Raw genomic sequence first — 13,073 nt, 5'->3', positions numbered from 1 at the left:
GTTGGCTAGGATGGTCTCGATCTCTTGACCTCATGATCCGCCCACCTCAGCCTCCCAAAGTACTGGGATTACAGGCGTGAGCCACCGCACCTGGCAAGAAAGCTTTTCTTAAGGTTTGATTCTCTCTTGCCTTCTGCAAGATATTGAATGCTAGCTAAGATTATTTGAAGTTAAAAATTCTCAAAGAAAGAATATTAGGAGAAATAAGGTGGTAAGAGTCAGTATGTGTGGGCGTGTATGTGTGTCCATTCATTTAAGGAAACTTGGAAAATAAATAGGGAGAGTTCATGGCTAGTCTAATTAATAAAAAAACAAAATCAGAAGTCTGTTTACTGGGAAAATGTGAAGGAAAATAACATCACTCCTCTCAATGTTTAGAGATATTTACTGTTAATATTTTATGGGAAGTATCTATAATTTTTTTTTCTAGTCAATATATAATTTATTGAGGATCTGTTATTTGCCAGGTAGGTTTAAACAATAAACAAGACAAAGACCTTACCATCATGGTTTTTACAGGCTCTGGGACAAGTAAATAGAAAATGACACAGCAGTATGATAGGTGAGTCTTCTGATGGAGGGAGAGATGAGTGAGGTTTACCTACCTAAACTAGCCTGGGTCACGGAGGAGAAGTGATCAGGTTAACCTTTAGAGGACTCAATAATTTCAAACCCAAATTAGTTTCCTGATTCACGGTGAAATCAAGAGAAACTTTTTCCACCAAACCATGCTCTGTGATATTGATAACAATGACTAATATTTATATAGCACTTTCTAAGGGAAGTATCTATAATTTTGTAAACAACATTGAGATCAAGCTCAGCCAAAATACTAAAACAGTGAATTTGACCTAAAATTATATTAGAATTTGCAACATACTTGCTGTTATCAGTAGTGTCTAAAATAGCACTGATGGGCCAGGCATGGTGGCTCACAACTGTAATCCCAGCATTTTGGGAGGCTGAGGCAGGAGGATCACTTGAGTTCAGGAGTTCAAGACCCTGTCTCTACAAAAAAAAATTTTTTAAATCAGCTGGGCACAGTATTGCAACCTGTAGTTCCAGCTACTCCGGAGGCTGAGGTGGGAGGATTACACCACTGTGCTCCACCCTGGGTGACAGAGAGTACTATTGAAAAGGAGACTAAAAATTATTTGCAGATAATAAAAAGTTCCCAAGGCAATCAACTAAAATGTAGTTTAGTAGGGTTCCACTGTAAATCATGTAAATATTATGATCTTTTGTGTATGATAATAATAACCGGTTTAAAAGTATGAGGAAAAAAGCCCATTCATAGTAGCAACAAAAAATATGCCAGGGATTAAACTCGGTAAGAAATGCAGTTGGCCTGTAGAAAGGAAACTAGTAAACTTTGCTCTGAAGATAATGAGGAGACTTATGTTTCTGGATAGGAAGACAATTCTTTAGTTAGTTTTAATATTTTATATTGATTTGTAAGTTGAATATTACTCCAAGAAAAATCTCAGGAATTTCTCATAGATCAGTGATTCTGAATTATTTTACATTTTTATAGAATGAATAAGAGCCAAGAAATGTTTATACGGTAAAGAAGAATAATGAAGGAAAAGTTGTAATGCTAGATATTAATTTGAAAATGGTATGATGTTGATAAAATAGACAAATATTTGGAGCAGAATGGAAAGCTCAGAAGAATGTTGTGTTGATAAAAGTGCCACTGCAAATAATGAATGTAAAAATGTAGTAATACATATACTAGAAAAGAGTGTATATGAATATCTATCTTGGGCTTGGGAGAAAGAAGCTACTAAAACATAGACGCAAATGTTAAAATGGAATAATTCCTATATGTAATGATACTAAAAATTAAAATAATTTAATTTTGCTTATATCACGTTACAAAAAGGCAGTCACCTGGGGAAAATATTCAAGTCATGTATTCAAATTTTTTTCTTTCTATAATATGTAATTACATTATTAATATATAATTACATTGGTAATATACAGTCATCTGTCACTTAACAGGAATACACATTGAGAAATGTGTCTAGGTGATTGTTGTTGGGGAGCGAAAATTATAGAGTGTACTTCTACAAACCTAGATGGTATAGCCTCCTACACACCCAGGCCATATGATAGCCCGTGGCTCCTAGGCCACAAACCTTTACAGCATGTGACTGTACTGAATACTGTAGGCAATTGTAATACAGTGGTAGATATTTGTGTATCTAAACGTATCTAAACATAGAAAAGGTATGGTAGAAATACTGTATAAAAGATTTAAAAGTGGTACACCTGTATGGGGTATTGCCTAGAATGGAGCTTGCAGGTCTGGAAGTTGCTCTGGGTGAGGCAGTGATTGTTTAGTGAATGTGAGGGCCGAGGACATTATTGCACTCTTCTGTAAACTTTGTAAACACTGTGTACTTAAGCTGCACATGTATTTTAAAATTTCCTTTTTTTTGAGACTAGGGTCTCTGTCACCCAGGCTGGAGTGCAGTGGCATTGTCACAGCTCACTGAAGCCTTGACCTCCTGGGGTCAAGTGATCCTCCTGCTTCAGCCTATCGAGTAGCTGGGACTACAAGTGCATTTCACCACACCCAGCTAATTTTTAATTTTTTAAAAGTGCATTCCATCATACCCGGCTAATTTTTAATTTTTTTTTTTTTTTGTAGAAACAAGGTCTCACTATGTTGCCCAGGCTGGAGTTGAACTCCTGGGCTCAAGCAGTCCAACCACCTCAGCCTCTGAAATAGGTGGGATTACAGGCCTATTTTTAAGTTTTAAAAATTAAAAATTTTTATCCACTGTGCTTTGCCTATTAACAATTTTTATTCTTCAATATGAAATTAACCTTAGCTTACTATATAACTTTTTTACTTTATGAACTTTTAAATTTTAACTTTTTGATTCTTTTGTGATAACACTTAGCTTAAAATACAAATACATTGTACAGCTGTGCAAATATGTTTTATTTATATTCCTATTCTATAAGCTTTTTTCTATTTTTAAAATTATTTATTTTCAAACTTTTTTGTTAAAAACTAAGACACAAACACACATTTTAGCCTAGGTCTACACAGGGTTGAGATTACCAATATCACTTTTCACCTCCACATCTTGTTGTACTGGAAGGTCTTCAGGGGCTATAACACACATAGAGCTGTCATCTCCTATGATAACAGTGCCTTCTGCTGGAATACCTCCTGAAGGAACTGCCTGAGGCTATTTTACAGTTAGCTTAAAAAAAAAAAAGTAGGAATACCCTCTAAAGTATGGATTAAGAGTATAGTAAATACACAAACTGGTGACATAGTAATTTATTATCATTTTCAAATATTATGCATTGTAAATAATTGTAAGTGCTGTTTCTAACACTGGCAGTGCAGTGAGTTTGCTTACACCAGCATCAGCACAGACACTTGAGTAATGAATGCATTGTGCTACAATGCTATGATGGCTACGCCGTCACTAGGCCAATAGGAATTTTTCAGATCCAATGTAATCTAATGGGGCTATATGTGGTCCATCGTTGACTAAAACATTGTTATGCAGTGCATGACTGTATGACATAGTATATAATTACAATATATAACAGAGTTGGTCGGGCACAGTGGCTCATGCCTGTAACCCCAGCACTTTGGGAGGCCAAGGCAGGTGGATCACCTGAGGTTAGCAGTTCGAGACCAGCCTGGCCAACATGGCAAAACCCTGTCTCTACTAAAAATACAAAAATTAGTCGGGCTTGGTGGCAGGTGCCTATAATCCCAGCTAATCGAGAGGCTGAGGCAGGAGAGTCGCTTGAACCCGGAGGGTGGAGGGTGCAGTGAGCCGAGATTGCATCACTGCACTCCAGCCTGGGTGAAAGAGCAAAACTCCATCTCAAAAACAAACAAACAAACAAAAAACAAATAGAGTTAATACCCGTATTATATAAAAAAATTATTGGCCAGGCACAGTGGCTCACGCTTGTAATCCCAGCACTTTGGGAGGCCAAGGTGGGCAGATCACGAGGTCAGGAGTTTGAGACCAGCCTGACCAACATGGTGAAACCCCGTCCTACTGAAAACAGAAAAAAATTAGCCAAGCGTGGTGGCGCGCACCTGTAATTTCAGCTACTCAGGAGGCTGAGGCAGGAGAATCACTTGAACCCGGGAGGCAGAGGTTGCAGTGAGCAGAGATCATGCTTGATCTCTTGGATGTCTTTTATTTCTTTCTCTTGCCTTATTTCTCTGGCTAGGACCTCCAGTGCTGTGTTGAATAGGAGTGGTGAAAGTAGGCATCCTTGTCTTGTTCCAGTTTTTGGAGGAAATGCTTTCAATTTTCCTCATTTAGTATGATGTTAGCTGTGGGTTTATAGTACATGATGTTTATTATTTTAGCACATTGTATTATTGAAGATTCAAAAACATATACATGACACACATATAAATAACCTATACATAAATGTAACTCATTCATCTCGAGTTGATATTTATATATGGTGACAGGGATCCAGTTTCATTCATCTACATTCAGCTATTTAATTTCCCAGCACCGTATATTGAAGAGGGTGCCCTTTCCTCATGTATGGTATGTTCCTTCTGTGCCTAGTTTGTTGAGTGTTTTTATCATGAAGGGATGTTGAATTTTATCAAATGCTGTTTCTGTGTCTATTGAGATGATCATATGGTTTTTATCCTTGATTTTGTTTAGATGATGTATCACATTTATTGATTTGCGTATGTTGAACCATCCTTGCATGCCTGATATAAAACCCATTTGATCATAATGGATTAACTTTTTGATGTGCTGTTGAGTTCAGTGGGCTCGTGTTTTGTTGAGGATTTTTGCATCTGTGTTCATCAGGAATATTGCAGACCTTTGTCCCTGTAATTCCCAATTCTGGCAGTGGGAGAAGTAAGATAAGAATGCTCATACAGTGCAACTAGAAGGCAGACTATTATGCAGCCAATAAAAGAGTTTATCTGCTTATATATAGATTTTTTTAACTCTTTAATGAAATGGAAAAATGATAACCTGAAAAGTGACAATATCAGGACATAATATATTATAACCTTTAAAAAATAACTATATGGGGGAATAAAAACCTAGAAGGAAACATACTAAAGTGTTAATGATGATTTTTCTCCAAGTGGTAGAACTATAGGAAAATAATTACTGTGTTTATTTAAAACACAGATTATGTAAAGCAAGTATGTATTATATTAATAATCAGAAATTTTATATATAGATTATATTTTTAAAAAAATCTAAGGTTGACCTGATGTCTATGATTTCATTATATGCCTTTTAAAATACATATATATATTTATAGTAAAAAAATACATTTTCCATAAGGATAAATGTATCAAGGGGCCAGGTGTGGTGGCTCATGCATGTAATCCTAGCACTTTAGGAGGCTGAGGTGGGAGGATCACTTGAACCCAGGAGTTTGAGACCAGACAGGGCAACATGGTGAAACCCTATCTGTACAAAAAATACAAAAATTAGACAGGTGTTGTGACATATGCCTATAGTCCCAGCTACTGGGGAGGCTGAGGTGAAAGGATTGTTTGAGCCTGGGAGGTCAAGGCTGCAGTGAGTTGTGATTGCGCCACTGCACTCAAGACTGGGTGACAGACTGAGACCCTGTCTCAAACATAAAAAACTTGAGACTGGACTATACACAGAATTGAATAACAAGGGGCATATCACAGTCTCTAGGCAGGGATGAATATACTGAACTCCTGAGCTGTTATTAATGAATGATTTGACTGAGATTTATGCCTACATTGTCAGTATCATGCTTCCTGGAGGTGTGGGGCTCAGCATCTTTGGGAATGAGAAAGAGCAGTGTGTTCCTGTCGTAGTCTACAGTTGACCTTGCACACAACATGGGTGTTACAACATGGGGGTTAGGGAGTGCCAGCCTCTTGTGGAGTCAGAACTCTGCATATAACTATTGACTACCCCAGAACTTAACTACTAATAGCCTATTGTTGACCAGAAGGCTTACCAATAACATACACTGTCAATTAACACATATTTTGTATGTTATATGTATTATATAGTGTATTTGTACAATGAAGTAAGAGAAAATACAGTGTTATTAAGAAAATCATAAGGAAGAGAAAATATATTTACTATACAGTAAGTGGAAGTGGATCTTCAGAAAGGTCTTCATGTTGAGTAGGCTGAGGAAGAGGAGGAGGAGGAAGGGGAGCTCTTCTGACATGACATGTCTGGTACCTTCTACTTTTCTGAAATTCTGGAAAATAGGTTTTTAGCAAAATCAAATTATTAGTCATTGTATATTTAAATTGTTCATTGAAAAAAAGTAATACAATAAGTGAAAGGTATAAAATGAGGTGGTTCATGCTTATAATCCCAGCACTTTGGGAGGCCAGAGCAGAAGGGTCACCTGAGGCCATGGGTTTGAGGCCAGTCTGGGCAACAAAGGGAGACCCTGTCTTTACAAAAAGTTAAAAAAAAATGGAAGTTATGAAATGAAAAATAAGGTTTCATTCTTTCTCATTGTTTTTCCTCTATCCAAAGGTAATCCTTATTAGCAGTTTCTTGGGTTTCTCTGCAGAAAAAGAAATGTGTACATATAACGTGTATTTGTGTCTTTTTAAATTTTTACGGATGGGATGTGTGTGTGTGTGTGTGTGTGTGTGTGTTTTACACTAGGTTTTTGTTTTGTTTTGTTTTACAGATTGATTTGTTTAATTGCCAGATTAATCTTAAAGGCAGATAGGATAATAGTTTGCAGGTTGAATTGGTGAGTGTTTGGTGACCATTTATTATTGGTTTGCATTCTTTCATTTGGCTGAGTTTGTAAAAATGGGGTCAGTATGTAATTACCTGACAGGTGTGAGACTGCGACTGATTCTACTCCTCATTGCACTGGTGACTGTCATCTTAATCAAGTCATTCTCTGTGACCTGGTTTTAATACCTGAATATTGAGACCGTGCCTATATTAACCTGAATGCAGTAGAGAAAATGTAAAAATAAGACAAGGTTAGAATATAAAATCTTTGTTGTTGTTGTTGTTGTTTTTAAGCTCTACTAAGATAATTTTGCAAAGGCTATTTCTTTTATCTAAAGTGAGCTTTGTGAAAGTTATAATACTAGAATAGGATGAAACCCATTGTTTCTGCCTTTGAGGAACATATAGTTTCACCATGTTAAGGTTCATATCAGATGGGAAAAATACAGCTTTTATTGCCACATAATACCATATTATATCAGCTAATGCCCTGTCTCTCTCTCCCCTACTTTCTTTTACTTTCTCCCAGATTTCAGCTAGGCTATACTTGCTCCTTAGAAATTTTAGAAAAACTTGTCTTGAACCTCCAATTTCAATACTTGTGACAGTTTCCCTGTGATCTTCCTAAGTCCAGAGTTCTGTATCAGTTGAATGGCTTTTCATCTGTCTTTGTCATCTACTTCAATGTGTAGTCTTCGGTTTTGCCCTTTAAAGCTTTAAACGTTAAACCTTTCTCTTCCATTGGTTTCTATTAAAAGACAAATATGGGTGCATATGTGCGCACACACACACACACACACACACACACACACACACACACCCTGCTTAGTAGACCTACCAAAGATCCGGGAGTTAGAAAAAAGATACTCATATTGTAGGAAGGGCAGCCTTGATTTCTTCCTGGTCCCTGGCTTCATCCTTATCTCTGTCCTTTTCTTCTTCCCTTCCCTTCAGGATGTCCCAAGGAACTGTGTCTGTGTTCTGTAGTTTCAGAAATTGCCATATATCATCTAGAGTGATTAATCTGGGTGCAAGTCAGCTTCTCATGTTAATTAATTGTATGCCCTTGAGTACTTGGTTTCTCTAAGATCTCTTTTAGGTCTCTAAAACCTCCAGTCTCCTTACTTGAATATTGGATATAATGATATCTGCTTTAGTGGATGTTTGAAGACTAAATTATATATGTAAAGGACTTAGCATGTAAGCGATTCAGTGAATGATAACTGTCATCCTTTTTGTTAAAATAGTACTGTTTTTCCCAAATGCTTGTCTCGCTCTAGACATGGACTACATATATGTTTATATAAGTGGACTTTCAGTCTTTTATACTTACGGGTAGTTGTTTAAACCAGACACTTTGGAGAGGGAACTAGGGCACTATTGATAATTACACCAGAATAACAGTTTAAACCATTGCTGTTCCAGGTAAACCAGGACCCATAGTCACTCTAGATATACGCCTCGTTTCTGACTCACGGTGCGTGCTCAGAGAACAAGGGCCCTTGTCCATTGAGTGGGACAGTGTTGGAATAGTGGAACATGGGACAAAACGAGGTCACGTTCATCTTTCTTAGCTTTAGTTCTTACTCATTAAAATCGAGTTTAACAATACTTAGTTCATTTTGGGTTGCTATAGAGGAACACCTGAGACTAGGTAATTTGTAAAGAAAAAAGGTTTATTTGGCTTACAATTCTGATGTCTCAAAAAGTTCAAGATTGGGCATCTGGTGAGGGCCTCAGGCTGCTTCCATTCATGGTGGAAAGTGAAGGGGTGCCAGCGTGTGCAGAGATCACATGGAGAGAGAGGAAGTGCTTTAGGGGTGGCAAGTGAGGGGTTGGCCGGAGGGAGGAGGTGCCAGGCTCTTCAGCAACCAGCTCTGGCAGAGCTCATAGTGAGAACTCACTCACCATCAGGGGAGGGCATTAACCTATTTATGAAGAATCCGCCCCCATGACCCTGACACCTCCCACTAGGCCCCACGTCCCCACTGCCACACTAGGGATCAAATTTCAACATAACACCAGACTGGAGGAAGTTATAGGTGTCAAAGTTTGGATCTTTTGTAAAAGGAACAAAGCCTTTTCACCATTGTCTTTCATAGTTGTTCTCCTCACTAGCAAATCTGTCTCTCAGACCTGGCATTACCTAGACTTGAGGCTTACAGCATCTACTGGAAGGACAGGTAGGTAGTAAGTGGTAGTAGTCATGTTGTATATACTGCAAGAGCATAATGAAGAAGGTGCCTGGGAGCACAGAAGGAGCTCCTTCAACTGTGCAGAGGTGAAGGAGGGCTTCTTGTTTGATGTCAGTGTAGCTGAGTTTGTAAAGGTGAGTGGGTCTTTAGAGAGGCCTACTCTCACAGGAAGTAGCCTCTGCACAGCCCAGAAAGGAACAGGGGCATAGTGTTTTTGAGGAAAAGCAAGTACAGCTGAGTGTGGGCAGGGGATGCCTGACTTAAAAGCAGCATTCTTACTCTAGTTTAATAGAAACAGCCTTTTAGTGGCATTGGGCCATATGGTAATTGAAAGGATCAAAATTATTTATGTAAGTACATAAAGTTCTAGTTGGAGGATTAGCAGAAGTATTAACAATTTGGAATAACCTAAACCTCAAATCTGTGTAAGTAGAAAAATTACATTTTTTATTCCTGATCATTTCTTTATCATCTCAAGACATTAAATATTTAATACATCCTCGTTCTTCAAAAGGATATTACTTTAAAATGTTCTCACATCGGGTGCGGTGGCTCACGCCTGTAATCCCAGCACTTTGGGAGGCTGAGGCAGGCAGATCACAAGGTCAGGAGACCGAGACCATCCTGGCTAACATGGTGAAACCCCGTCTCTACTAAAAATACAAAAAATTAGTCAGGCGTGGTGGCAGGCGCCTGTAGTCCCAGCTACTCTGGAGGCTGAGGCAAGAGAATGACGTGAACCCGGGAGGCGGAGCTTGCAGTGAGCCGAGAAAGCCGCTGGACTCCAGCCTGGGCGACACAGTGAGACTCCGTTTAAAAAAAAAAATTATCACTTAAATGTTAGACATAGATAGATAATATTAGAAGCTATACTGTTTCCAGCCAGTTGATGTAATGTTGTTCCATCCCCTTTAGCATGTTCTCCTGTGAGCTGCTGTAGCTACTAGACAATTTTACTGTGTAAATTCTTTGCAAATTTGCCTTATTGGAGTGGGATTTATGTAAGGGATACAGTGATTAAAGATCACAATATTTTTGGTGCAACAAATAATGCTTTCAGAAACACAGGCTGATATTGTCATTTGTATTCCATTTTGCTCCAAGGATCATTTGAGTGTATGCTCTAAATCTTTCTTATGTTAAGAAGTAGAAATATAGTGATTTTTACATTAATAACAGAGTAATTTCTTATAGTAATATTTGTGTTCTCATTTGAACATAAAATGTCATATGGGTGGCTTGACCTCAGCTCTCTAGTACCATAGTGTCTGCTTCTGTTTAGGCATATGGCAAGCATCTGCATATAATCTTAATTTTCTTTTTTACTTGGAAGGTAATTTGGAGATTCAGATTTGAGGTTGACGAAATCAAGACACAGTTAGAGACTGATATGCTCCCTCTAGCCTTCCCTTCTAGGTCAAGTCACTCTTTTATTCATCTTGGTGGTCCTGGTGCATAGCCAGTAGATTAAAGCTCTGCCAAATGAGCAGATATATCTATATATTCACAGAGCCTGAATTACAACCCAGATCTTTTGACTTCCAGATCAGTCCAGTGTTTTTTCTTGCACACTGGTAGTCCCCCGTGTACCACAAAATGGATTTCTGTAGCAGCATTCCCAAGTTTCAAGTTATATGATGCTTATCTGCTAGCTATCATAACACCATCCTTTTCTCACAAGAAATCCAAGTCACCGACGTGTTAGGATAAGGGACTATCTGGGCTGAGAACCAATGGATATATGAGGATGTTCTTGAATAAATTTTAATTCCACACTCAAGATGGAATTTTGTGCTTTTCAATATGTTGTTAACACTTCTACTGATCAAACTATAGAATAAAGCTATACCTACAGGAGTATAGACCTTATTTCTAAGTAGTGTTTCTAAGCAGGAGTGATTCTGCCATCAGGGGTGTTTGGGAAATTGGTGAGGGAATTTTTGGTTGTCGCAATGATGGGAAGGCTGTTACTGGCATTTAGTGGATGGGTGGTGGTGGAGATACTGGGCATCCTGTAGTGCGTAGGACTGTTCCACATAACGACTTCCAAATGACCCACGTTGGTATTTCCAAGTCATGAGACTGGATGAGATCCCCAAGGGAGTGGATAGAAATAGAGAGGAGGAGAGGACTAATGATTGAGACCTGGGATACTCAAATATTAAAAATTCCTAGAGCAGAGCGGACTGAGAAGGAGCACCAGTGAAGCAGGAGGAAAACCAGGAAAGTGCTGTGTCCTGGAAGAGAGTGAAGAAAATAGATCAGGAGGAAGGAGTGACAAACTGACCCTTATATTTAGCAAGGTGAAGGTGATTGGTGACCTCGATAAGAGTAGTTTGGTTAGATGGTAGGGGCAAAAGCATGGCAGGAATGAGCTTGATAGAGAATGGAAGGTGAGAAAATGAAAGCAAGTGTAGACAATTCTTGAAAGGAGTTTTGCTGCAAAAGGAAAGTAATCAGTGGGAGGAGAGGGATCAGAAGAAGGCTGTTGTGTTTAAGATGGGTAAAATAGTTATTTATTCTTTGATTGAAAAGAAAAACTGATGGAGAGAATGGTGGTCCTGGAGTGAGGGTGAGGGGGTGGCATCCTGATGCCCACAGGGTCCTGCCCCTGCAGTAGTACTGGTCTCCAGGCCCCCCGCGTGCCATGGCCCAGGAATGGCTAACCAATGCCTAATCCATTCTGAGGCCTTGGGACCAGAAGGCTTCCTTACTCTCCAACATTTGTTCCTCTTTCATTTAGGAGAGTTATTCAGGCACCAGCAAAGGGTTTGAGTTTTAAGTCAGAAATTAAATTAGAAATTAGAAATTAGAAGGGAAGGTAGAACCAATGACTTTTTCTCTGTAGGCAATGACTTCAGAGCAGCTGAAGTTTTTCCTTCTTGTCCCCTGGGGGACCATCTTTACCAAGATGGCACAGAGCCTGTAGAATAAAGCAAGTGAGTCATGCAGGAGGGCACGAAGTAGAAGGAGGCGTTGCCCAGGGTCATGCAGGCCCAGCGCCAGCACATGAGAACAGAACTCCCATATATTTGTGCCCCAGCTGCCTAACCTGCCTCTCCTGATTACCCCGGCCCTGGGGAGGGCACCGTGGTTTAAGGGAAACAGTAGGAAAGCTCTTTCCTTAATTATCTCTTCTCATATTACCAACTGGAGATTAATTGAATGTGCTTTAGTTTAATCCGATATTTCCTTTCTCCCTTTATGTTTAGTTGACTTCAGTCACTTTAAGGAATAGGAGGAGGATGTGGTGAGGAGGGAAAGGAATGCTTCTGGGCTGAACAATTCTATTGTTGGTGATAAGAGAGGGCAGGGGAATGATTGATTCTGGGCCTTTGCACAACCGAGGGACAATGTGAGAGACTTCTATATACCTAAGATGCAGGCGAGGGGGACCTGGGGGATAGAAAGGAGATAAAAGAGGGTCAATCCTGGTCACAAAGACCAGAAAAAAAAAACAGCTGCTCTCCACCTAAGTACCCTTGTCGTTTTTAAGTGTTGTAAAGGCCCTCATACCATTTTGTCTTTCCTTCCTTGGAATCCAAAAGTGATAGATATCACTCACCTTGTTAATTAATCCGAGGGTTCTGCCCAGTGCAGATCTAAAAGCAGTCTCCTGAGGCCATCTGAGGAATTGTCCGTCTTTGTACGTTAGAAACCACAGGAACCCTTACAGGAACGTCTGCAGCATCTGGAAAATAATTCTCAAGGCATAAGTTTATATTGCAGTTTCTTTGGGATGAGGCCTGCTGCTATTTTGGTTTGTGTTAGCCCCAGTTCTGCCTAAGAACTGAGTCAGTCATGTGTCCATGGAAAGAAATCCCCATTGAAAATAGTAGGTACTGACTGTAGCCAGGATTGCATAATCGGTCCTCTTTAAGAATTTCCTCAGAACCTTTCCAAAAAGATTAGCCAGATGCTTCCCAGAAGAACTTTCCTCTTCCTGACGAGCAATATTATTTTTGAGAGTGGTAGATGACTCTTCTAAGCCTTGCTTCCTCCCTGCCTGCAGTCCCCAAAACACCTGAGTCAAGTAACTGTGATAACTTGACATAATTAATTAATTGAGTGCTGTGGTTTGAATGTTTGTGTATCTCCCCCATTCCCTCCGAATTCATATGTTGAAACCTAATCACTGTTAGGA

At 39.2% G+C, this 13,073-nt stretch overlaps 1 protein-coding gene and 1 long non-coding RNA gene across 4 annotated transcripts in view; one reads left to right on the top strand and one right to left on the bottom strand.

Moving 5' to 3' along the window:
• Positions 1-13,073, top strand: part of RASSF8 (Ras association domain family member 8) — a 115,070-nt gene that overhangs the window by 40,441 nt on the left and 61,556 nt on the right. Inside the window, exon 1 of one of the 2 annotated variants that reach the window (XM_055358016.1) lies at positions 95-113. The exons of the other annotated variant lie outside the window; for it this stretch is intronic. The gene's annotated coding sequence lies outside the window, so the exon portion shown is untranslated. Of the gene's footprint in view, positions 1-94; positions 114-13,073 lie in introns of those variants that run through there. 2 annotated transcript variants of the gene reach the window in all.
• On the bottom strand, positions 236-13,061 carry LOC129525852 (uncharacterized). 2 transcript variants are annotated; one of them, XR_008670374.2, is made up of 4 exons: positions 12,777-13,061; positions 12,495-12,620; positions 7,573-7,715; positions 7,227-7,482 (listed from the first exon to the last, which is right to left on the bottom strand). It is a non-coding gene; the product is annotated as an uncharacterized lncRNA (long non-coding RNA). The 2 variants fall into 2 exon arrangements; XR_010129356.1 differs by having other exon boundaries at positions 236-7,715.

This window comes from Gorilla gorilla, chromosome 10 (genome assembly GCF_029281585.2).
Source record: "Gorilla gorilla gorilla isolate KB3781 chromosome 10, NHGRI_mGorGor1-v2.1_pri, whole genome shotgun sequence".
Lineage (NCBI taxonomy): Eukaryota > Metazoa > Chordata > Mammalia > Primates > Hominidae > Gorilla > Gorilla gorilla.
The sequence above is the reverse complement of the archived record's forward strand: the minus strand, read 5'-3'. Positions and strand labels throughout refer to the sequence as shown.